The sequence below is a fragment of the Cheilinus undulatus genome, linkage group 6, assembly GCF_018320785.1.
Source record: "Cheilinus undulatus linkage group 6, ASM1832078v1, whole genome shotgun sequence".
Taxonomy (NCBI): Eukaryota; Metazoa; Chordata; class Actinopteri; order Labriformes; family Labridae; genus Cheilinus; species Cheilinus undulatus.
This window is the reverse complement of record NC_054870.1, coordinates 42,297,189-42,325,027: the sequence shown is the minus strand read 5'-3', so window position 1 is coordinate 42,325,027 and position 27,839 is coordinate 42,297,189. Positions and strand designations below refer to the sequence as shown.

The following is a 27,839-nucleotide window of genomic DNA, read 5'->3' as shown; positions in this document are numbered from 1 at the left end:
AACTTGCGTCATTTGAAGAGAACCTGGTGGCAGCTACAGGTAGGATTTAGCTGAAGTGAAAGCCGGTATATACAATGTGTTCTGCCACTATATACCATAGCTGTAGTATAGCAGCAGTTTTGTCAGAACTGGACCACATTTCTGTATTAAGACAAGAGCAAATAGTCACACTGAAAGCTTCTCTTGGCAGAAATGTTTTTGCACCCCTCCCAACCGGCCTCAGCATGAGTTTTACCCACCAACACGTTCCACTGTTCATAATCCATAGTAGCACCTGTCTGTCAAGCTCAGGTTACAACCGGAGCTGCACATGTCTACCACCTCATTTTGTCAAGTTGCTCTGATTGGGTCGTGATGAATGTGACAGATAGGTGCCAGTCAACCTCAGTGGGTAGAACAGGCCCATAAACAGAGGCTCTAGTCCTCAATGGACTGGTCACAAGATCAATTCCCAGTCTGATGCATGTTTGGTGCAAATCTTACCCCAATTCTCCCTCTGAATATTTCCTGTCTCTTCTCGTTCAATCACCTTCCATGATTTTTTTAAAAGTCCTACCCTTCCCAAATACTTTGTATGAGAGGTTTTCCAGCTGAATGTGAAATATATCCATGCAATGGATAAATGAAAGTCTATCTGACCTGTCAGGTTATGTCAAGCACAAACCACAACAGACACATTTCAGCAGCACCTTTCAGCCAAGGAATATCCGTCACAATACTATAAAATTTCAAATACTTAAAACGCTTCAAGAAAACAGTGAACTACTCAAAAATAGTTATTTTACAAAGAAATAATAGAAATAGATCCTTGGCATGACTTCTCTGCCAAGAGAGGTTTCCAGTTTGCTCCTTTCTCTTGTAAAGAAAAATGGCCCAGTTCAGCTTAAACCACTGCTATACTAAAGCCACCAGTTTAGCTTATTGCTACACTGGTGGCAGCCATTGTGCATACTGGTTTTCAGTACAACTAAACCCAGCCTGTAGCTACCACCTCTGGTTCCTCAAATGATGCTCATCGGTCAGGTCCCTTCTCAGACATGGCACAATTACTCAGACTGAATCTTTGCAGGATGGATTCGCCTGATGAGAGACATGGGATCTGGCCAGTCCATCTGCTTTGCAAGGTCATCTCTGTCGTGTTGGTTCCATTAATTTTTGAGTCCAAATTCGTTTTTGTTTTTTTTCCTAGAAAGCAGTCCCATTAAAAACCTGTTGCTATCTCCTCTTTCAGCCACATACTAGGTACGTATTGGCAGTGGTATTGACGCAGCCTCAGATCGCTCAATGAACATGTCTCACACCTGTCACCTAATGATCCCCATCCCTCATTATACCTGCAGAACTTTAATCCAATTACATTTAATGAAGTGTTGACATGCAGAAGGGAGAAGAAGGTGTGATGTTGTATGATAGAAAGATTAAAGATGACACTAAGAAGTGAAGCAGACAGGAGGAATGTGTACATGATTCATTAAGATCTCATTCCTTCAAGCACAGTCATGAATGAGAGGACCACATCTCCAGCATTCACTGCATATCCACGCAGCATGACTGTATCTCTTAGTGTGTGAAAATAAGTCTTTCAGAGAAAAACAATCCTTCATTTGACTCAGCAGATTTTGCCAAAGGCTGTCCCCACTTCAGCTGTGAAAAGCTGCCATTCAAAGGAACATATTCTGAAAACACGTCAGCCCCCTGATATTATTCAGTCCTCCTGGCACATCTCTGTGTGTTTTTTGTAGCCGTCATCATTTCTGTTTAAGCCCTCTTTGTTGCATTTGTGAAATCCAAACACTCGACGCTAACATTTGGAAATGAAAGCACTCTGGTTCCACTGGATTTGGGCAGAGAAAAAATATTTTGAGGGATTTACAGCCGGGTTCAGATCATAGCTACTTGGAGGGGAAGATGTTACACTTCGATTTGCATTTACTCTGGACGGAGTATAAATAACACAGACGCATAAATAGCTGTGTTGACATTGGTGTGATTAAATTTCCACTGTGTTGACTGGAAAGTTATAAATGTAAAAGTGTTTGGCAAGCGTCACAGTTTCCCACTTTACTGCTGCTCCTTGTCCTTGGACACAGAACACTGAAACACTAACGGAGTCTGTAAATATATGACAGCGATGGTTATCCAGTGCTCTGAAGCATTCCAGAAATCATTTTTACTTCCTGTAAGTGCCCTTTAGTACGGTCTACAGGGTTATTATAGTTCCACTTTATTATTTTCAGGTATTTCTTTAGGCCAATGCCAGCATTGGTCCAGTTTGATGTCTTATCTTGAAGGTAAAGTGCAGGCTGATGGCACTGAAGGCATGCAAGCAACAAAAGAGCAAAAGAAAATGTCCTGCTTTTTTTGTCGAGCTCACTGACTACATGTAAGGGCTGTCAGATTTTAAAATTCTATTTCATCATGTTGTTTTGATAGCTTCAAAAATATCTTAAATCTATAGTGTGCTGACAAAAAGTTGTCACTTTTGGCCATTAGTCAGAGTCCAGGCCTCACAAGAGTATATTAAGACTGAGAGGACCAAGGACCTCTGACCCCATGCGAAAGTCCAAGTCTGCGGTTGATCTCACCGCTAAGCTAGGTGAACTGCTCTACAACTTCCATACACTCTCCATACACAGACACAGATTCAATGGCAGCACCCAAGCCACCCCTTAATGCCTGGATCTTTGGTTTGGCCCAGGAGACGCACATCTCCAACATGTCAGCCTACTCACTCAGCATTTAAAGAGTCCCCACAAGAACATCCACGGTACTTTTAGTACTACATTGTGGATTAATTTAACAAAACTTCATGTGAATTGTGCAGTGGCAGACAAGGGCAAATGATTGGCTTTGTCCAAAATGTCACAAATCAAGGTAAACATGCAGCATTTTTGACAAAACTGCAAATTATATGGCATTTTGCACACCTTTAAAAATACATGTGACGAGTGAACCACTGCAAAATGCAGACTCAGCTGTATTAACATCTAATGTGCTACATTTAAGGAAGAAAAATCCAAAGTTAATTCACATGGAAAGTCAAAAGTGACATTCACAGAGTCACTCTGATCACCATTCAACAGTCACAGATTTACTCCGATGACCACTCAACAGTCACAGAGTTACTCTGATCAACAATCAACAGTCACAGAGTTACTCTGATAACCACTCAAAAGTCACAGAGTTAATTTGATCACCACTCAACAGTCAAAGAGACACTCTGATGACCACTCAACAGTCACAGAGTTACTCTGATCACCACTCAACAGTCACAGAATCACTCTAATGACCACTCAACAGTAACAGAGTTACGCTGATCACCATTCAACAGTCACAGAGTTACTCTGATGACCACTCAACAGTCACAGAGTCACTCTGATGACCACTCAACATTCACAGAGTTTCTCTGATCACCAATCAACAGTCACAGAGTTACTCTGATCACCACTCAACATTCACAGAGTTACTCTGATCACCAATCAACAGTCACAGAGTTACTCTGATCACCACTCAACAGTCACAGAATCACTCTAATGACCACTCAACAGTCACAGAGTTACTCTGATCACCAAATAACTGTCACAGAGTTACTCTGATCACCAAATAACTGTCACAGATTTACTCCAATGACCACTTAACAGTCACAGAGTTACTCTGATCACCACTCAACAGTCATGGAGTTACTCTGATAAGCACTCAACAATCACAGAGTTACTCTGATGACCACTCAAGAGGCATAAAGTGTCAGAAAATAGATCTTTAATCTTATGAGCACCCTAGCCCTGTCCAATGTCAAATATCACACACTGTCAATCATTGTTTCACTATACCTCAAATACAGTAAGAAGGCTCACTGTGGGATAAGCCTTACCTCATCTGCATATTAGCACTAATCAACTATGTTAAACAATCCTATCCAACTCATGTAAATCTTCTGTGCATATTTTATATTTCTGATCATGTCTACTCAGCATTCTTGCAGCCTTTGCACATCTTGCAGTACACATGGCTTTATGGCTTTGATATACTTGAGAACTACCTACAGTGAGAGCTTGTACATATTTAAATCTTAATTTTTTTTTAATACCTTTCCAGTTTTATTTTAAGGAGAAATATTATGCAAAAATCACTTTTTTCAGGCTTTTCTAACAAAAATCTGTGCCCCTGGCCAGTCTACAATCCCCTCAAGTACCTGAAAAATCAATTTCCCCTCCTCTCTTTCTCAACCTTTCAGAAAATGTGTGCTAAAACAAGCCATACTCAGATTTTCCCCTCATGTGGGGAGTTAGCACCGTCCCCAGGTTCGGTTGGCCCTCCCCACTTGGAAGAAAGTTCCGCCCTCCTCTGAGACCAATACAAATTTGTCTTAAAAGGGTTAAATATGTCCCCTTTAATTCTTGTATTTCATGTTTAATTCCTGTAAAGTGAGAGCACAGTTGACCAGAGTCAGATTCCTTGTTGCATAAGCATACTTGGCTGATAAAGCTTACTCTGATTCCCTTATACAGTTGCTTTTCAGTTTGTGTTTTTTAATTTTTGTTTTATTTCTGTGTTTGCAGATCATTGTTTCAGCTTTTTTGCAACACTTTTGTTGCATTTGCAGCACGTTTCACTCCCTGCATTGGCATGTGCAGTTTGCCTGTGTTGTCAGTTGCAGCCTTTCTGGATAAGCTGCACTTTTATGTGTGTCTATCATCTGCCCTTCTCAGCTACCAAAGTTTTGCACTTGTTAAGCTCCATCTTGTTTTTACTTTAGAGTGGGTGTACAATGGCAGCACTGCTTCGTTGGCCTCAAACATGCAGTTATAACAATTTAAAGGAGCAGCAAACCTACACTGTTCAGTTTGCTCCACTTGTATTTTTGATTATTGAAAAAGTTTAATGCTGTGCTCATTTAGGTTTAGCTTTAACTATTTTTTTGATTGTTGATTTAAATTAAACGTAGGCCACACTAGATGGAATTCAATGAGGTTTCTGTACCTTTTCTATTGTAATGTCAAGGAATTGTTCTTCCTCTTAGTTTTCTTTCTTTAACTGTGTTCACTGAGGTACAGAAACATTAAAGCTTTCGTCACTGATCTAGAGAAGTGCACATCCATCAAACAGCATCATTATAAAGTCTGGTGAGACTCACTGATACCGCATGGAGATTTAAACTAATGAACAGAAGATAATGCATCATACATAAAAAATCACTGTAATATTCAGTCAAAGTTTTGTTCAGTTTCATCCAAGCATGTCATAACTTCTCTACATTTTTACATTTACTAAGAGAGACATCAACATTTTATCTTAATATTTATGGAAATGTATTCGACATGCCAGTTCCTCATGTCCCATTTTGCAGTCCCACATTCCCCACTGCTTCCTCTTCCCGGGAACATTTGGTTCTGGAAATAATTGCATTCTCCAGCTTTGATATAGACGCAGCTTTAAAAAGAAATTTGAGTCTAAAACAAAAAGGCGACATTGTCTCTTCATTATCTTCATCCTTTGATCTAGTCCAGTCACGGAAATGTTTCCCAAAGAGTAACTCTCTTCCTAAACTACAACTCCGTATCCAGAGTGGAGAGTGGCTCTCTCACATCAAAAGGGAAAAGACACGGAAAACAGCATTCTGCTGCTATTGAAGTTCAGCACAATCACCTTGTCTCATCTGATCAGATCCTTATTTTATGACAGACCTACTTGTCTGAGCGTGAGCAAAGAGGCCAGTTCTTGTTCCTATTGTATAAAAAAAGACAGTTTCCTCCTGATCCATGAAGGACAGGCTGAATTAATAAGATGATACAGCACATCCCAGGCTGCCACTTTAGCTGCAATTTCTCCATGTGGAACAAGTACAAAATAAACCCCAGACAGTCTGGGATTTTTAGAGAAGGTGTTCCTGTCCTTCAGATTACACTAAATTTAACCAATTCACATTTAAAGGACCGTGCCGGTGGATTTACATATTTTAACATTTACAAAGAATCACATAAACTTAACATCACCATAATGCTAACCATGCTAATTCAGTTTAGGGTGACATTTTCCAGCCGTCCTTTGACACTCATTGATTTATTTTGCCCTTTAAACCCTCTAAGTCTTTCAAAATGCAGATTGTAGTTCACTGGGTAGGTGAGAAAGGTTTAGCTGGTAAGAAAACTTCACTTGGTTTGGTATTTGGCTTTCTTTTTAAAGGAATAACTGAAAGTATAAGGTCTGTCTGGCTCAGGAGGAAATGCTTTTATAAAGTTTAATTCTCATGCTCTTGATGAAACAACAAAGTAGAAAAATAGCACAGTGTCCCCTGGCACCACAGTATTAGTGTTCATGATGAATGTCAAACAGTATTCATTCCTTTTTTTTTGTCTGAAGCAACAACAAAAAAAAAGGCAAAGGTACAACATTTATATAAATTTCATGCTGAAATTAAGTTTTAAGCGTCCTTTTTCTGCTGTTTGTCATGTTTCTATGAAAACAAATGAAATAAATGAGTATTCTATCAGTAATACAGGTGATTGATCAAGAAATCAATCAGGAAAAATTGTCCTCTCAACATTTTTTCTCCAACTCCAACTCCGAAAAAGTTTGGGTGCTGTGTAAAATGAAACTAAAAACAGAATGTAAAGAAGTGCCATAAATATGTATTTTATTCACAATAGAACATAAACAAAAATATTAGCTAATTTTTAAATTGGATGGCAGCAGCACATCTCACAAAAGTAGGGACAAGGCAGTAAAAGACTGGAAAAGAAAGTGGGACTAATGAAAAACAGCTGGAGGAGAATTCTGCAACTAATTGGCAGCAGGACAGCAACATGACTGGGTGTAAAAGGAGCATGTGAAAAAACTGTGTCTTAAAGCTGTGAGGCCAAGGTCAACATTGAATTCTCATGACCTTGAGGCCCTCAGGCAGCGCTGCATCTTAAACAGGCATGATGCTAAACTGGAAATCACTGCATGGACTCAGGAACGCTTCTAGAAATCACTGTCTGTCAACACAGTTCACCGCGCCATCCACAAATGCTATTAAAGCTGTAGCTGTAGAAGAAGCTGTATGTGAACCACATCCAGAAACATCGCTGTCTTGCTTGAGCCAAAACTCATTCAAAATGGACTGAGACAAAATGGGAAACTGTCAGATGAATCACAGTTCAAAATTATGCTTTGGAAACCACGGATGCCTGTTGTTAAAAGAAGAGGGGAAGCTACACAGAGGTCAACATGGCCCTGTCCCTTCTTTTTTGAGATATGCTGCTTCCATCAAATTGAAAATATGCTAATATTTTTCATTAAATGGTAAAATATCCCAATTTCACCATCTGATATGGTGTTTATGTTCTATTCTGGATAAAATATGGGTTTATGAGATTTGCAAATCGTTGCCTTCTGCTTTTATTTACATTTTACAGAGTGCCCCAACTTTTTTGGATTTAGGGTTGTAAATGAATCAGCAGAAATCAACATATTCTGCCATGTTCAAAACATCAATTGAGTTTGAACAGATACGATTCAATACAATGCCATATAGTATGGTATGATACCAAACCATGCCACGCCATACTGTGTGGTACAGTGGGGTATACTGGTTACTGGTTTAATACGATACCATATGATACACTTTATGTCACCTTGTATGGCCGGTGTGTTGAAGTTATTTGTCAGGAAATTTTAGATCTGTCACAGCTTCATTGCTTTGCCGGGTTAAGGTTACATTTTCAATATGGCACCCATCATCAACGGGTTCTAAACCCCCCCGAGTAACCAAATAAGTAACCTCACTCAGACCTTGGCTATATTTACCTACAGTCTTTGTTGTTGACAGGTTTCTTAGTGCATATGAGCATTAGTGTGTGAAGCGATAAGAAAATCATCTTATTTCTCTGCATCACTTCTTTGTTTTTCAGTAGTAGAACTTGCTCTCTCTACAGTTCAGTAGACCATTGCTGCTCTCTTTCTCACACAATGCCGGTTTGGAAAAATAAAACATCAATTATAATTATTCTTGACAAAAAAAATCGATGTATTAACCATCCATTATTGATGATGTATTAGGGCCGGTTTAGAAAAAAGAGGATATAGTGATTTTTCAAGAGAAAAAAAAAACACATCAAAATTCTAAAGTTTAAAATCACTAATTCATGAGAAACAAAAAAAGTTTTTTTTCTTTAAATGTTGTAAGTGTACGTGAACCAATTTAAGAATTTTGAGGTTATAAAGTTGAAAAGTTGAAAGTCGAAACACTGTTTTTAGTTTGGTTTCTTGTACATTTCTGACTCAACACTCTTGTAAATTTATGATGCAAAAAGTTGAAATTTATGAGTTTCTAAAGTTAAGCTTAAGACTTTTTTCACTCAGACATTTTGAGTTTTTCTCTAAAATGTTTGACTTTGCAAACTCTGAAATTCTGAGCTTGTAAATATACAACTTTATAATCTCAAATATTTTGACCCTCCCCCCCCCCAAAAAAAAAAAAAAACTTTTAATGTTTCTAATAATCATTTTTTTAAAAATATATACACATCTTATTTTGACATATTAGAACAGACATGGTCCCACCCCACGAGATCTTTGGTGCCCTCCTAGGGATGCCAGGACCACAGGTTGGTTACCACTGTTTTAAAGTATGTGGAGGTAAAGAATGGTATGAACTATTTATATGTAAACTGTTTCATGCTCTGGACCCTAGGAAGAGTAGCTTCGACTACTGTCAGTGCTAATGGGGGTCCCACTAAACAATAAAACAATAAAGACATATAGAAGAAGCGGCATTTTTGACAATCTTTCATCTATTTCCTACAATTTATTCCTTTTTTAATCTGGTGTTTTCACAACAACAACCTTTCATTTTCACTAACTCTGAGGCCATGTTTCTGGGCATCATCCCTGCCACTGATTAGGGAAGTGATTACACAACAGTATTCACACTTCATATTCTGAATGCTGTCCAAGTTATAATACAGCTCTGCTTACGTCTCTGATAGCTCTCATCACTGTTTCCCTGAACCTGTTTCATCAGAGCTGATGGATTTAGAGATAAAGCAGTTTCTCCGATTGCATTCATTTCTCTGTTGATTGACAGCTTAATGTTTAAATGAGCTTTGCTTTGAATGGTGAAATATTAGCTTATGACCCCTCCAGATGGAACACGTGTCTATTTTTGGAAAATCTCGTTCATGCCAGACTAAAAAGGTGTGAAAAGTGTAAACTGGAAAAGGGCAAAAGTTTCTGTAAGCTGTCTGCCAGGAGATGAGATGCTGCTGCCGTTCATTGACATGTTTCCCACCGTGGTGACGCTGATCAGTGGCCCAAGTATGCTTCCAGTGCCAGCAGACATTCAAGGACAAGCAGGGGGCACCACTGGGGGATTGAGTGTGACTGAGCGTTGCAACAGATTAGCTCTGCTTGTGACAAGCCCACTTATCCTTGCAGACAGGTGTGAAGAATGCTCTCGCCTTGTGGGCAAAAGCCACTGGTTGACACGGCTCTTCTCCAGTGAGCCATTGTACCGACTTTAATGCTGAGTTACTTTCATATTTGCTATCTAGCCTTTGTCTGGGGGTCAAAGAGGTGAAACTGTAGATAACACAGCCGGTTGACAGAGGGAAGCTTGTGGTGTATGAGGCCTGGGCTCGCTCCTTGTGAAAGGTGGCAGAGTTAGAAGAGTTCAGGAAGCAGGCGGCCTCCGTCTGCGATATCAGGAGTGAGTCATATGATAACGGGACCATGGTGTGTTGTTCTCCATCCTGTCATCTAACACCTTCAGCTCTGGGCTTTGTTATTTCCTCCTGCAAGAATCTGTTGATTGGCTCTCCATGGGCATGGTTCACACAGTAACTTAAGTAACCACTCATCTGAGCCCATTTCCTTTTCTTTTTTTTATACATTTCTCATACAAATTCATACATGTCTCAGGCATAATGCTATATACTCAAAATGCACTGCTGATTAGGTGTTGACTACTTGCAGACATGTGACTCCCCATGTAGCTTACTACAGTGGAGGGCAGAAGCATTAGTGTTGACGCAAGGTAATGTCTAAACATACAAGGTGCATTTCTAACCCAATGTCAATGACTCATTTGGTCTCTCTCAAACAGAGAAAACTCATCAAGACTGAACCACACAGAGCCAGTGATCTTACAGCATATACAAGCCTTCATGCCTATATAACAAACATCTCTATCTTTAGTTTTGATTTAAATGCCAAAACCTCGTTTGCTTCAAAGTCGCCAGTTAACCTGACAAGCGGGCTGTTTTGTTTCATTTATTCATTGCATGGATAAATTACACATTCATTTGGGAATACTCCCATAGAAAGCTTTTGAGAAGGGCAGAACTGTTCAGAAACTTCTCAAAAGGTGATTGGACGAACATTCTGTCACATTCGTAATGGGCCAATTACAGCGACAAGACAAAATGTAGTATGCATGTGCAACTTCGGATGTAACCTGAGCTCGACAGTAAGTTTATGAAAGGTGACGACATCCCAGGGTTCAGTGCTCAGTCCTCTCCTTTTCATCACATACCTACTTCCCCTTGGCAAAATCATCCGTCTCCATGGTCTCAACTTCCACTGTTATGCAGATGATGTCCAGCTCTACAGCACAACCAGCTCAATCACAACTAGTACCCTTACAACCCTGACATACAAGGGTTGTATCCCCTACCGAGATCAATTTAAAATCCTGCTCTTACCTTCAAAGCCCTAAACACACCAGCCCCTCCCTACCTGACTGGCCTCCTTCACCGTCACACTCCCACCCATAGCCTTCAATAGCCTTCAGCCTTCATATTCATAACTGCACAGACCTACCCACATTTAAATAACTTCTCAAAATACATCTCATTAAAAAAATCTTTTAAGTTGTGATTCTGATCTTTTGTTTGTTTGTTTTGCTTGTGTTGACTTTGCCTGCTTTTAATGGTGCTCGTCATGCAATTTTATCTTTTTCTGCATTGTACATTGTCTTTAAGTGTTATGAAAAGAGCTTTAGAAATAAAATGTATTACTATTATTATTATTATAGATCTAGCCATAGTATAGTGGCAGTTTTATCAGAACTGGACCAAGTTTCTTAATTAAACAAGCGCAAAAAGCCCCGCTGAAAGCTTCTCTTGGCAGAGAAGATGTTTTTGCACTTCTCCTAACCGGCTTTGGCATGAGTTTTATTCATCAACTGGCTCCACTGGTAGTAGCTGTTTTAAAGCCCACATTAAGAGGTTTACTCACTTAGGCTGTGCATGCCCATTACATCAAATGTCTTGTCCAGACAGAACATTCATCCAATCACACTGGAAGAATTTTTGTTAAAGTTTCTGCCTTTCAAAACACAGACTTCGGACTGCTGCCCAGATAGATGTGAAATATAGTCAGGTGCATACGTTTTGTAGGTATGTAGGCTGCTAAGGATTCACCACTGGGCTGGAGAGGAGTTGGGTGGGAGGGCAAAGTCAAGTTGGACACATGTCGACACTTGGCAGTCAAGGTTGAGCTCGATGGCATCTCTTTTTCTGTGCCTTTTCACACCTGGTAGTATGCTCGGAGACCACCGTTGGTTTTCATGGCCTTGGGACATCAGCAGCTCAATACAGGACTTGTGGCAACCCTGCTTCCCACAGGGACAGTACCCTAGTCTGTGCCTACCTGCCATGCCTTACTCTGGCACTCTAAAGGTGGGTACTTTGCTAAGACTTACTTTTTGCTATCTGTGCCCAAAGTCCATCTTGAAATGGGTATAAGGACTTTTGGATATGCTGTTCCTGCAGCGGTCTCTTTAAATTGTTTTAAAAGTAGACTAAAGGTCTTGAAAGAAGATTCATCAGGTTGTAGATAATTTGACTGATGACTTTCTGCTCTGTGACTCAGGATTGGCTGATCTGTGTTTGTAGTGTTTTCATGCTCCATGTCTCTAACTGACACTCTTGTAAATGTGATTCTTAATCTCTTAATCTTCTGGTTAAATATGTTTAAATAAATAAGGAAAATAAAAAATATCTTTTCCTGCAAAGTTTAATATCTGCATAAAGAAAGCAGAGCATTGACCAGTACTTACAGGATTAACACTGCATCTAGCTCAGTGCTGACACAGCCACGTTTGGTCCAAAAAGATTAGCATTCATTACAGCTCATTAGCTCGTATTTGGTCTCAGTAGTGTCCATCAAACATCCACCTGATGGCTTGAGTGGATCCTTCCTGGTCCCTTGGATTAGCCGATACACCTGATGATGTGGCTCGTTTGTTGCTCATGCCGTGCACGCTGCCCTGCTGTCCCTCAAGTTAGGTTCAGACAAAGTAATGCGGCAGACACGAGGCCTTCGAGAACGCCTCATAAGACATCAGCGAAAATGCATCTGCCTGTCTGTTCATTAGCACTCCATCACCTCAGAATGAAGGCACATAAACTGAGAAAGAAATAGCGCCTGAAACAAGTGTTTAAAATGATGGCTGCTCTTATGTGCTCTACTCGAGCGTACCCAAGGGTAAAATTAGACATGGGGAAAATGACCTTAAAGTGGCGCCTAGCTTCATGGCGGCATAGCGGGGGTGTACTTGTGAAGTGATGGAGGTAAACTCAGGGGGGTTAACTTTTGAAGGATTGCAGAAAGCTGCCAGAATAACTTTCTCCTCTGTGCCTCATCCCTGAGCAAGGCTTAAATTACAGTATCACATTCAGACCATCATAAAGTCCTTGCTGTTTTATTCACAAGGACAACAGTTAATGTTTAAGCCATTTAGTCACAAATCATTTGCTTTTGCCAATCCTGTGCAGATTCCTCAGAAGAAATGCACATCAAAAGACTTCAACAAAGGAGCAGATGATCTCCTATATGACCCTGATCCATAAATGCTTGCAGAAAGAACTAAACAGCCTGAGCATGAATTGCATCTGCCATATAGTAAAGCACAATGACATGAGCAGTGAGATTGGTTCGCCTTCAATGTCCTACTTCCTGCAGAGTTCATTTGATAGCATCTTTTCCTCCTCATTCTACCTGAATTCCTCAGTACGGCTACATGAGCTCGCCTCTTGGAGATATAAGCATCGCCGCAATGAAACTTGTCATTTAAAAGCCTGTGAAATGCCTGATGTGATTCCCTTTCTTTTTGCCTGACTTCTTTTTTGCCACGTGCTTTCAAGGAGAGGAAGGGGATCAGAGATTCCACACTGTCAGGCGGGATTTGAATAAATGGTCCTCTTCAAAGACTATTTTTCCTCATTTGTCTCCAGCGAGAGGGTTCATTTGTTTGGTAATTTGGAAAAGGGGGCGAGCAGGTTTGACAGAGGCTGCAGATGAAGGAAAACACAGAGAGGAGCTGAGGGGTTACTTCAGGTGCGTGCGAGGCTTGTTGAGAGGTAATGGAGCAACCAGGACTACTCAGGATATATTGGATGGACAGACAGGGCTTGACCTTTTGTTAACTGGAGGCTGTAATGGGTCAAAAGAGTGCACAGGAAACGTTTTTTCATGAGAGGATGCACTATGGCAGCTAGGGCTGGGGCAACATTGGCATGATGCGATTCTATTATAGTTCTGGGAGTCACAGGGATTTAAATAGCCATTTTGCTTGCCGTTCTTAATTCAGTAGTCTAAATTACTGCAGTTTTCTTCTCTATTTTTAAGAGAACATTAGTAAATCAAACATCAAACAATGTGCCCCTGGCCTATCCCTCATCAATCAGTGTCATCAGTTTATGAAAACTGATGATTTCACAAAACTTTTATTTCTTTTACACAATATTCTTTCCTTACTTTAACCAGCACCTGGTTTTAATACAGGTGGCTGTAGTATTCCTAAATGCTGTTTACTAGCTGCCATTAAATGACAAAAGAAGAAGAAAGTAGCTAAATATTTACCTCTGCTTCTTTTAGTTTAAAAAAGTGTCTGACATCGCTGTGGCTATTAATGCTATTTTTTGACACTGTTCCAGTCATTACTGACTTTATGGCCAAATTCAAGACCATGACTTTACAATAACATCTCCCTCTTTTAATTCATTTCAGTTCAATTCAATTGGCTTTACTGGCATGGAAACATGATCAGTAAAGCAAGTTTAAAAGTCATCATAATGATAATGATAATAATAGCAGAAGAAAGTATTATAATCGATATAAAATGATTCAAGTTTAGATTATGGTTAAAAATGTTGAAATTCTTTTTTTTTTTCCCCAAATATGCAGAAAGTCCTTTTCATGGTTGCAGCATTAGTGCACTGTTACTCTTTTCTCTACCTGCATCTCCCTTTTTCTGTCTGCACCTCCCCCTTCTCTCTTCCTGCATCTCCCTTTTGTATCTTTCTGCATCTTCCTTCTCTTCTCTCATACATCGTTCTCTTCTCTGATCCTGCATCTCCCTCTTGTATCTTCTTGCATCTTCTTCCTACATCTCTCTGCATCTCTCTCCCTCTTCTATCTTCAGGCATCTCCCTCTCCTCTCTTTCTGCTCCTCCCTTTTCTCTCTGTCTGCACCTCCCCCTTCGGTCTTTCTGCTTCTTCCTCTTCTCTATACCTGCATGTCCCTCTTTGGTCTTTCTCCATCTTCTTCCTCTCTCTTACTGCATCTTCCTCTTCTATTTTTCTTCATCTCCCTCTTATCTCTCGCTGTCTCTCTCTGCATCTCCCTCCCTGCTTTTCCTGCATTTTCCTATTCTGTTTTCATGCATATTCCTTGTCTATCTTCCTGCATCTTTCATTTCTCTATTCCTATTCTGCATCTTTACATTTTTTCATCTCCCTCTTATCTCTGTTACTATCTGCATCCCCTCCTCTCTTTTCCTGCCTCTCCCTCTTCTGTCTTTCTGCATGTCTCTTCATTTTTTGCATCTCCCTCTTTTCTCTTTCTTTTTTCCCTCCATCCCTTCACACACCCATCACAGCAGATGGCCGTGCAACACGAGTTTGGTTCTGCCTGTGAAAGGAAGTTTTTCCCTCTTTGCAAAGTGTCTTGAATTGGCGCTGTACAAATAAAGAATGAGATCGAACAATTGAACAAGCAAGGCACGCATCATTTCTGCTCATGCTGGCTGTGTTTATTTTCTCTTGGTCAGATTTGATGTCATGACAATCAACAGTAAAAAAATGAGAATTTTAAAATCATCCACTGAAAGAGAAGAAGAAAAAAATCAAGATACTTTGGTGGATAGATTTTTGTCTTGTTTTTAATGGTGACCCTTAGTTCATTGCTTACTCAGACAAAATATTTAAAAAAACAGACATTTCCACTCAGACTGAGCTGAAATGAGACTTTGTGTGCCTCTATCATCAGCTGATAAACGAGCAGTACATGGTGCATCTCTGAGAGCTTAAGGAGGTGTGGTTGTGGGCTGTCTTGAGAGCGACCCTGGCTTAGCTGGCATGCTCAGTGACACATTGCTGTTATTCAGCCAGATTAGTGTTCCACCATCTTCTTCCTTCACATATCCAGCTATAATCACGAGCTGTCAGAGCCGTCACAGAGTTGGGGATCAGTATGCAGACAGGTCACTGTATCAACTGCAGCAGAGCCAAAACACTTATTAAATCCCTCTTCCCTCTTTAATTATCTGAGTGTCCTCGAGAAGTGATGCAAGCCATCCTGTACTTGTGACATGCTGGCAGTGTGCCCGATGACAGCATGCATGTGTGAGTCTGAAGTGGCTCTGCTCATGCTGATGGTGGCTGATGAACAGAGAGCTGAGTGAGCATGAAATGAGGTCGGAGGGAGGAATATTAAAAGGTGTTTGAATGAGCCCAGTCAAAGGTACGGTGCAGTTTAAGCCTTTGCCCAGAGGTTCCACTAAAAGAGATGAAAGTAGAGGCCTAAACGCCACGAGTCTGGAGTTCATCTCTTGATTAGATTCCTGAAAAACTTAGGTAACACGCTCTAAGGGTTTCTATTTGTAATATAAAGTCTGCCTGTAGCCACACAGGAGCTTTCTATTGTGTTGATAAAGCTGAGTAGCCTTCTGCTGCGAGGAGATAATCAGATCTCAGCCACAGACTCGCACTGTGTTGTTTCAACACTTTGACACAAACTGTTCTGTTAGATGAGTCCAGGGAGTGTGAACACACTCTTTTTGTAATATTTCCAATATCTCTGCTTATGAAACCACAGGAAAATAAGTGGCTCTATTGTACATTCAGGGCAAAGCATCTTGGCACACGGCACAGGAGTCTTTCCGGTTTCCATGTGACACAGATGTCATTTTTATGAGCTGTGCTCACTTTGGCTCAAAACCAGTACAGCCCTTGCCCCTACTTAGTAGCCCTAGCTGTTCGTTTTACATTTTCACATTGAGGGGTACCAGGGCTACACGGCCCTTAAAACTGAGATTTTACAGAATCAAACTTTGAAGCAAGTGTTATGTTTTAAATGTTATAGTTGAATTCCCTAGGGTCATTGTTTCCATTTTGTCTGTTTTTCAGTTTGACTTTTTGCTATCTAAATTTCCTTTTTGTAACCAATCTGGGTAAGTAGGGTTTACTATTTTGATATCATCTGTGTTATCTGAAATATATCATTGTAACTTGTTGCTTCTAGAGCAACTGAATTTTGTCACTTTATAAACTAGTTTTGTAACTCCCTTCAGTTTTCCCTAGACATTACTAAGGGGGGGCTCGTCCGGGATTCCAAAATTGAACAATTGATGAACTGAGTTGATCATAGCTCAATGTTTGGGTTTTTTTGAAGACTCCACCCAAAAAGAAAAAGTGCTTGTTGTAGGAATATCCATCATGCATTGCTGTCACGTCTTATTATGTGGATGCTGTTGAACCCGTCCCAAAAGGTTGTCCCATTTCATATGGGAAGATTTCACCACTACCCCTTGTAACTCTGTTTTAAAGGGCAAGGGAGCAGTCAAAGTAGATGGGTAGGTGGAACACTTAAAATGAGGCAGTCTTTTTTTTTAAAAATTTATTTATTTATTTTTTGCACAGCAGATGAACTTGCACTCCTGTTAGCACCCAGTGATCTGTTTGTCTTAAAATGAAGAATGGTCAGCCACAAAGCTGGTGCATTCCTATACTGACAAAGCAGAAAACAATTACACCTTGGACCCCCTTATACCTGGACTAAAGTCTGTGGAGTATGTTGCACATTTCTGCTGAGCCTGTTTCACACACATGGTGTGGCAAAATGAAACAGAAGAATTTAAATAGGTTTAGTTTTTTCTGTGGATAAAGACTAGAAAACTGCAATGTAAATATCAGCACACCAGCCTGCAGGTGCACCTGACTCTTAGAAGAAATGAAAGCTGATACTAGCTGAAATCATGCTACACCCTAACCTGACACAGTTTCATATATCCATTGCATGGGTATATTCATATTCATATTCATCTGGGAAATCTCCACTACAAAGCATTCGGGAAGGCTGGGACTTTTCAAAAAATTCTCGGAAGGTGATTGGATGAATTTTCTGTCCGTCACATTCAGTACGGGCCAACCAGAACCACACAAATAAATACAGTAATAGGCATGTGCAGCTCTAGTAGTAACCAAGCTCGACAGACAGGCATTTCTGTAGTTTATGAACAGTGGAGCTTGTTAGTGAATAAAACTCATGCTGAGGTTCAGAGAAGTGCAGAAAGACCTCTGCTAAGAGAAGATTTCTGAGTAGCTCTTTGTTTTTCTTTTAATAAAGAAATGTGGTCCAGTTCTGATAAAACTGCCACTATACAATAGCTGTGTCTGAGCTAATGTCTACACTGGCAGCAGCCATTAGTTCTACCAGCTTACAGTAAAACTAAACCCCGTCCATAACTGTGGCAAAGAATGCTGAAGCAGGTCAGAAGGAGAGCAGAACATCTTACTATACTATAGCAATATCTGAGCTAAATACTACACTGAGGGCAGTCATACACTGGCTTATGGTACAATTACACCCCGCCCATACCTACAGCCCCATTCTCAGACATGAATCTAGCCAATCTATCTCTTTTGCAAGGTTAAGGACCACCTAATTCCTGGTCTAAAGTCTGTTGGCTGTGTTACATTCGTCTGATGAGCTCGTTCCACTCCCTGGAGGCTTGAGTTGCGCTTATTTATAAAGACTGCAGTGTAAATACCAACGCACCAGCCTGCAGGTGCACCTGGTTCTTAAAGGGAAGGAAATCTGATGCTCTGATTTGTTGAGATCAAATCAGAGTGGTTTAGACAGCATGCTACCGAAATAAGGCCAAAAGTATTTTAAATATGGTTGTACAACTTGGAAAGATGTAACATTTAAAGATTTCTGATAGTCTCCCCGAGCTTCACAACTTCTGCAACAGCTGTTGTGTTTTCCTCTCTTCCTGTAGATTCTTTCTCACCATTAGAGCAACAGGATAAACACCACATTCACATAAATATCCAACTTCTGGACTCAAAAAAGGTCACTGTTAAGTTCATTGCTCAAAGAGCTTTTAAGGCTCCTTGTACTAGTGGATAAATAATTCATAACAAGAGTTCAGGAGTTTGATTCTTTTGGAGCTACTAGTCTGAAATTCTGTAAAAGTTTTTGTCCTTCTGTAACTGCAAAACATCCACCCATTTTTCTTTTGTGTGCAGAAAAAGTAAGTGAGAGGGCTGTTAAGATGTCTTTTATATTTTTGGCAAGATGCGTCAGTAGAGAGCCGTATTCTGATTGGTCAGCTGTCATTTGTTTTGTAATATTTCAAAGCATCTGCTAACTTTCACCATCACCAGAGCTGACCTTTGGCTGGGCTTCTTTTTCTTTTCTTAGGAAAGCAAAGTCTTTCATGCCCTACTTAGAGTTCTAAACAGACACAATGTGTTAGCATCAATGTCATCACACCCTGAAGATGTGGGGTAGAAAAATAAAAATAATTGAAAATATAAATATGGTGGGATCAGTAAAGAGAAAGACTGACAGTGAGTGTGAAATCCTGTTTTCTCTCAGAACACACCATTTAAAATAGAATGTAGAGAGGAGACTTGGACGGCATAATCCTCGCTGAAAGGATGCAGAAAAACAAAAATGGCAATATTCCATAAGATAGTCTGCATATATTTCAAGAATATGCATTAATAAAGGCAACATATTTGTCACAAACGGCACATACAGTGCTTGAAGGTCATCTTTTATCAATAGGCATGTGCTCTGATCACATTCAGCGGGCATTCAGTCCTTGCAGAGATTTTTCTTCCGTTTGTTAAACCATTTCCGCCAGTGCCAGTCTGTTGGCATGCAAGGTGCATGCTACAATGTTCCACAAAGAGAGGCATGAACACACACGATGCTTTCCAGCTGGGTATGATTGAATAACCTATTAAATATGGCCAGTGACCTCTTAAGCCAGCACAGTGCTCTTAATGTTTCATTTATCTCACAGCTACCTTTAAAACAATAATTTACTCTATTCTTTCCCCCTTGGCTGGGTGACTTCAAGTCACTGCCATTGGGTTAAAGAGAGGATTCATTTGTCGTTTGATTTATTGGTTTACTCGATGTATTGTTTCCCCCACCCATAAATTAAATCTATTAAAACAAATGTCAGACACATTAGTAGCTGAGAATGTCACAGCAGGATGCTTCAGGACACAGAAAGATGAGAGAGCACAGAGAGAGGAGGCAACTAGATGTGATTAACCTTAGGCTGCCTATGGGCGATCCACAGTGACGGGCTACTGCAGCTCAGAGTAAAGCCACTGAGATTATTCTGGAAATGTTCAATGAGGTTTAACTCTATTTACACCTTAGAGATACCAAGTTTTACATGACTGCATGTTTTACAGTAAATATATTCACTTTTATGTAACATAAGGACAAAAGTATTTGGCCACACCTGTTAACCATTGATTTCGGATGTGTCAAGCAGACCCGTTGCCACAGGCATGGCTAATTGTGGTCTCCATTTGCAAACATTTCTGATACAAAATAGGCTTTCTGAAGAGCTCAGTGACTTCAAGCATGCTACTGCTATGGATGCCACCTTTGCAATATTACATCTTTGTGGAATTTCATCCCTGCTGGATATTCCACAGTAAACTGTAAGTGATATTATTAGAAAGTGGAAGTGTTTAGGAACAACAGCAACTGAGCCAATAAGTGGAGGACCACATAAAATCAGTCACCAACTAAGTCACCAACGCTCTGCTGATTCCATAGCTGAAGACTTCTGTACTTCCACTGGCTTTAATGTAAGCACAAAAACTGTCTGGCTGGAACTTCATGGAATGGGTTTCCATGGCCGAGCAGCTGCATTCAAGCCTGATATCACCAAATCCAATGCCAAGTGTTGGATGCACTCCATCCAGCTGACATTGGACTATGGAACAGTGAAAACGTGTTCTCTGGAGTGACCAATCCTGCCTCTCTGTTTGACAGTCAGATAGGAGAATCTGGGTCTGGTGGATGCCAGTAGAACTGCTTGACTGAACTGTGCCAACTGTGAGGTTTGGTGGAGGAGGGATAATGGTATGGGGCTGTTTATTGTTCATCTTCAGTGAAGGCCAGTCTTAATGCTTCAGCATACCAAAACATTTTGTACAATGCTATGCTTCCAACTTTGCGGCAACACTTTAGGGAAGGCCCTCTTTATTCCAACATGACTGTGCTCCAGTGCACAAAACAAGCTATTTAGATCTTGCACGGGGGCCAATAATGTGGCATCATTGGTAGTTTTGTAATACATTATTAGATATGAGAGTTTAATGAGATTTAATCTGTGTAATCTCATCAAAGTCTTATTTATCTGTCTACTCTCAAAAATAATCATCTTTATTTTTGAATCACAGCAATCCTGAGTTAGGATAGCCAAATTTGAAAGGATGATCTCTCTTGCAATGGAGGCAAGGGGGTGGAAAGAGAGCAGCTGTCCTGCTTGAATCCTGTTGAGGTCAGACAGTATTTATATACATTATAAATCTAATGTGAGATGCTGGATTTCAATCAGTGTAACAAAGGAGGCATGAAACAGCAGACTTCATCATAAAAATGCAGCTTGAAATTTATTTGATGGCCTCAAACATATAACTATGTCAATTATGAGAATAATTAGAAAGTGGGCAAATAACCATAACTGTGAGAAGAAATATCTGAAATTAAATCCAGTTTGATGAAATGAAAGAATTTGACTAATTTAAGCAAATATGGAGGACTGGTTGCAGGAGCACGAATACTCGGGGAGAAATCCAGATGATGAGGAACAAAGGCAGTTTGCAGGATGTAACCTTGGATTTGGGTCAGCGTGCAGCAGCTGCCCTCCATCAACGGCCTGCATGACGCCGATGAAATGAAGCAGGTAGGTAAGACACATCCGTTTCCATCTGACCCCATGCTGCTCGGCAACAACCTGTTCCATTAACTTCCACCATAAAACCCGAGGTTGGTCCTTGAAAATCAGCACCAGGCGCTGTTCGCTGGGATTTTTTTCACACAACTAAACCTGCATTTATATTTTCTGCAGATGATTGGCTGACACTTCATCCTGATTGTCAACTGAGCAGGCTTTCTTTCATTTCCTGTGCTCCTCTCAGGTAATGACTTCGATTTACACGCTATTTCTGAAGCATAAGGACTGCTCTTAAAAGTACCTGAGATCATTAGGCTGAATGTTTGCATCTTGTTACATTTCTGTCCTCAAAGCCGAGGGGACATCAAACAAGCTGAACCCTCTGCATTTACACTGAAATGACAAAAGCAGGCATTCTGACCTGCACTGGCTCTATCTAACTGAGAGCATGTATTGTATTCCCACATTGCTATTTTTTTTATTGCAAGTCCTTGCTTTAAATGTAAGTGAAAAACCAGAAGGATTTTACCCAATGCCAAATAAATTGCCTTGTGCTCTAGGGAACTGATTATTTGATTGTGAATCTACTTTTTAAGATCCCTTTTCAGCAGTTAATCCCATTTTTACACCATTGTTTTCTGTCTTTAACTAATTTATGCCAAGGTCTGACTTTATATTGCAAGCGTTATTATTATTATAGCCTGATGTGGCATAATCAACCACTCAATCATATCAACCAGTTTACCCCCCCTGCAGTGTGAGTAAACAGCACCACGGCAACATTTGGAACAACTCACGAACTCCTGACAGAAAACGAAGCATGTTTGATTTTCCTGTCTGTCTTCTATGATTTGTTCTGTCACATCACTGATGTTGACCAATGAGAGCACAGAGGACTCTGTTCATACAACCAGTGTAAACAAGCAAAATGGCAAAGCCAGAGAACAATTTTGAAGTTTGAGCTGGGATGTGGAGCAATGAGATAGACGAAAGGTTTGTGGGGCTCTGGCAACAATAGCCCTGCCTTTAGGATGTGTAAGCAACTGCTGTTAGCATTAGCAGATCAGGTCATGTCAACTATGGAAGCATACGCCAGTGCAGCATTTTGACGGTCAACCTTGGTCCTGTACTGCTCATTGTCCAGGTCTGCACCAGGTCCATGCTCCATCTCTTCAGTTAGCTGTCCTCTACATGATGCACGTGGCTGCCCTTGACATCTGGTCCACTGGGTTCTGGGCACGCAGTATGCTGGAGCTGGATCAGGCCCAGGAAAGCGCACCAGGTGCCACTCCCATAGCCAGTATCTGACCCTTCCCATCCCTGCTCTCCTGGGCACACCAGCACGAGACACAATGTCTTGCCAACAATACCCAAAAATGCACAGAAGAGAAGTCATCAGGAGTCCAGACGGTGCCTCTGGCCATCAGTCAGCATCCAGGGCTAACAAGAGTTTAGTAAGACCGGGAGGACCAAAGACCAAAAGACTCTGACTTTCGTCTGCTTGCTTGGATACAGGGAGCAGCCATAGATTACAATAGGCAGACTCAAACAGCTTTTGAAGCCAATCCGTGGCGGCCTCTATATTGAAATCACTGTCTCAACTGAACTTTGGATCAACCTAATGGCAGACAGTAGCCTGCCCGATAAGCTCGACTTCCTGTCAGCAAAGCTATCACTAAAGCTAGCCTTCTGGTGGTAGTGTCTGCCTGTCAAGCTATCTGTCAATCTACTGAGATGTGCCAAACAGTTTGCAGTGAGGTTCTTCCGAGATATAATTGAGTGTGAGGATGCGACTTCAGACATTTGAGACACATTTGGTTTTCTGAACCAGGCTGTAAACCAGTTTATTTCTAGTGTAAAAACAGCTTTTTAACATGTACTGTGTACAGGACTTCCACTGTTCCTGCAGCCAGCCTCAAGTGGACACTCGCTGTATTGCAATTTTTTGCACTTCCATTCTGGCTTCATTTGTCAGGACTGGAGGTTGCCACTTGGGAACAGCATACCACCTTGCTCAGTGAACCCATTGCCCCATGCACGAGTCCAAGTCTGTGGTTGATTTCAGCCTCGCAGATCAATGATAACGCTGCCATGATAGGTGAACTGCTCTCCTCTGACAAACCCAAATGCCTGGATCTTTGTTTTTTTGGCCCAAAACATGCACAATCCCAACACTCCAGCCTCCTTACTCAACAAGTTAAGAGCCCCCACTAGGATCACAGCATCATCCACGATCTGGACATTAGCATTAACATCAACCTAGCAAATCATTCATCATAATCTCTGGACAGACAAACAAAAAAGCAGTATGTCCAGTATGCCCAGTTTAATGACTCTGTGAATGCCTTATCTGACACAGTGAACATTGTGACAGACAAATAGATCCTGTAGTCTGACTCTGGTGTATCATACTGTCAGTACTCCTACTGTGAATTGTTCGTGAAGCATTGTCACTTACATTTTTTGAAAACCTTGTGATATTGGCTGTAAATTTGAGCAGGTCATGCTTGATGTTTTATTGTGCAAAAATTCTGAATCAGTCATAAAAATTACATGCAAGTCCTGCAGCTTAAGACCAAACCAGGGATGAAAAAATTGCTCTAAACATAGAAAAAAGGAATATGATATAATCCGTTTCCACTGTGTGCTCTGGTTATCCTTTCACACCTTTTTATATTTATTAGAGTATAAATTTTGTGATATTTATAATTAACCAGTTGAATCTATTGCATAACCTGGGCTTACATAACAGATCCATTTATTCTTAGATCGTCTTTTAGGATTTATTTTTAGGCTTGTAATTTGTCTTTTTTTTTTTATCAGAAAGTCAGGACAATGAATGGACTCAGAATCAGAGGGCAAATGGTGAGCGACAAGCAGAAAAGGAGCCACAGTGTGAACTAAGACCACCTGCTTAGATCACCTGTGGTCCATCACAAAAAAAAGCACAAAACATGAATGAGATACAGCAACAGAAGAGCAACTTTTCCATAAGACATCTGTTTTTTTTTTTCCACTGTAAGAGTAAAACTGAGTCTGGTTCTGTAAGATAGTTAAGGAGAAGTCTATCCTTGCCACTGAAACTATTCTAAATGTTGCTTAGTGCTGAGCTGTTGGTGGATCAATGTTGGGTACATAATATAACCAAGAGTTTGGTCTAGACCCGCCCTAAAGTGGCTTGAGATAACTTTAGTCATGAATTGGCCCTATACAAATAAAGATTGACGGATCAGTTGATTGAAATACCTTGGTGCACTTAATTATTTCCTTTATTCAAGGAAAATAGCAGGAAACCATAGGAAATATACATTTTCATCATATGGACAAAAGTATTTGACCAGATGTGTTAATTATTGAAGTCAGGTGTTTCAATCAAATCTATTTCCACAGATGCATCTAGTCATGCAGTCTCGATTTTCAGACCTTTGTGATACTAAATGGGTTGTTCTGAAGATCTTACTGAATGTAGGTGTGGTAATGTGATGAAAGCTACCTCTGCAACAAGACGGTTTGTGAAATTTCATCCCTGTTGGATATTCCACAGTCAACTGTAAATGATATTATTAGAAAGTGGAAGCGTTAAGAAACAACACACTGTAAAAAACAAACAAACAAACAAACAAACAAAAAAAAACCAACTTGATTAATGTTGAGTGAACAAATTATGAAGCTAGGTACTCCAGTTTTCTCCCATTGACCAAACACAAGCTTGTTGGGTTAACTGGACAGTCTAAATTGACCGTAGATGTGAGTGTGAACATGCCAGGTTGTTTGTATGCCAGCCCTGTAATTGACTGACAACCAGTCCAGGGTGTGGCCTGCCTTTCACCCAATGGCAGCAGGGATCGGCTGCAGCACCCCACAACCCAAATACATGAACAGTGAATTGATTGCTGTTATTCTTTCCAAAATGCCTTAAAGTGTTTTATCAGAACTTTGGTTCATATGTGTAATTCTAATTTAGATAATCTCAGAGCAGACAAAGCCTCACAACCCCCCAAGATCTTGGGCGCCACCCCTGTCGAACCCCAGGTTGGGAACCAGGATACAAGGTATACCAGGTGAACTTACAGATTTTAGTTGAGCCAACATTTTCTGGGGGCTCGACTGAAATAGTTGGTGTAACTACCTTACTAATATATATACTGGAAAGAAAAAAAAATCATCCAACTCATTATTTTAGCTATGAGCTTGTTATGCCAAATAAATAACATCATGAATTATAAAGTTAAGCCCCATAACTCAATAAAGCTGTGAAACTTCTTACTTAACTATTTAATGTGTGTTTCTCAAAGCAGCTAAGCAACAAAGATGAAGACCATGTGAGTGGTGTCAATGACTGGTAAGGTGCAAAAGAGTCTGCTGAAGACTTCTGAACTTCCACTGGCATTAATATAAGCACTAAAACTGTGCGGTAGAAGCTTAATGGAATGGGTTTCCATGGCTGAGCAGCTGAATGCAAGCCAAGTCCAATGCCAAGCGTTGGATGGAGGGGGGAAAGGTCTGTTCAGCACTCAAATAGGCAAGTATGGGCTTGGCATAGGCCAGGAGGATGTTAACGTGCTTGACTGCAACTGTGAAGTTTGGTGGAGGAGGGATAACGGTATGTGGATGTTTTTCAGGGTTTGGGCTAGGCCTTTTATCTCCAATCTTAATGCTTCAGCACGCCAAGATATTTTGTACAATGCTATGCTTCCAAATTTGTGGCAACAGTTTGAGCAAGGCCCTCTCTATTCCGACATGAATGTGGCCCAATGCTCAAAGGACTATAAAGACATGGATTGATGGGTTTGGTGTGGAAGAACTTTACTGTCCAGCACAGAGCCCTGACCTCAACCCCACTGAGCACCTTTGGGATGAACTGGAACTGGGATTGGAGTCAGACATTCTTGTCCAACATCAGTGCCTGACCTCATAAACCCTCTACAGAATGAATGGGTGCAAATTCCCACAGAAACATTTCAAAATCTTGTGGAAAGCCTTCCTTATAGCTGCAAAAAAGGGGGGGCAACTCCATATTAAAGTAAATATAATTGCATACAATGTCATCACAGCCCCTGTTGGTGTTAGGCGGTTGAATATTTTTGGCAGTTTATCATGTAAATACCATGTATTACATACCTGTGGCCAGGTATATAATTCATTTCAGTGCAAATATTCTCCATATTCCTCCTTTAAGTCTGTCTGCTATGGTGCTACAGTAATATTCGACCGTCAGAGCCCTGTTGGAGTACATGTCTGCTCCTCAAACCAGCCTCCTTTTACAGATCAGTGTTGCAGCATCATGGGCTGGTGTATTCCTTAGTGGATTTTTGAACTGGGGTGTAGGGGGGATTCAATTTGCTGCAGTATGATCTAATCTTAGTGCAGGCGTGTGATAAGCTCTGCTGGTACCACTGGCTCTCCACGGTTTCCGGAGGTAAGAGAAATAAAGCATGGCAATAAGTAAGTTTACCCAATTGATGTCACTCATTCGACTGATAGGGAGTGCTGTGGGACCAGACTCCAGTGATATACAGGGTGATCTAGAGCTGACCTTGGGCCATAGATAGCTCACATAATAGTCTGCTTCAAAGCTCAGCCCTTGGGATCACTTATGCACAAACATTATCTGACTGTGTACATATGCTGCTGCAAAGCCGGAGCACGAGGCTGAAAGAAAGAGATATAAAAAAGTTTGTGCAGCTGCCCTCTGCGCTGAAGCGCCAGACGGAGCAGACTGTCAAGGTGTTGCTTGAAAGGTGATATATTATTGGTGTCATTAAAAGGAGCCGGCTGAAGAGAAACATGAGAAAGTAGTTTATCAGCAGGAGTGGATCCAGTTCTTTATCCACGGCAGTGGTGTCTGAGATGCGGTGAGTGCTTGGCAGAGCGTGTGAATGGTTCTGAATGTAGATATTAATCAGGATACGGTGTTAGACAGCTGCCACCCTGGGAGCCCGCAGCTCTGGTGTCAAATCCCCTTCAGTGATCACAGAAGGAGAGGGATACTCTGCTCTGGGAGTCTGTGTCCCCAAGCATCACACAGTTCACCACTGATGTTTTGGCAGATGCCCTTGTCAAAAAACACATCATAATGCAGCCTGCTGGTGTGAATCAGACCAATCTCCTGTGCACTGTATTTGACAGAGGTAGCAGATGTACATTGGAAGTACCTATAGTGATGCTGCCCAGTGGGAATATCACTGAGATGTGCAGCACGAGAGTTATATGGAGAGAAGTGTAGCAGAAGCTAATCCTGTGAGTGGAGAGCTGGGAGAACAGGAAGAGACACAGACTTGAAAGTTGATAGTCTTTGCTGTGGGGCAGACATTAATTTAGTGGAGGTTTTATGACCACATACTGATCGATAGCACATCTAGATGGAGTGGGGGGCCTTGGGTCTGGACTTAATTGTTCTCTCTGCCTCTCATCACTTCAGACTGCATTTGAAAATCCTTCTATTCATAGGCAGGCGCTAGGGTTTGACTTAATTGCCTTCCATGTGTGGCAAGGTAAGAGATTAAAAGTCTGGCGGCATTGCAGGGAACAAACAGATTTACCATCCCAATTTGTCAGAGTACAGCTGATAAAAATAGAGCTATTTTCAAACTCTTAGTAGAAAGAAGAGCTTTTTTGTGTTAAATGTATCAGAAC

General features: G+C 40.8%; 1 protein-coding gene across 14 annotated transcripts in view; it reads right to left on the bottom strand.

Annotated features, from left to right (window-relative positions):
* The window catches only part of LOC121511094 (neurexin-1a), a 572,512-nt gene that overhangs the window by 2,784 nt on the left and 541,889 nt on the right, over positions 1-27,839 (bottom strand). The gene's annotated exons all lie outside the window — the stretch shown is intronic.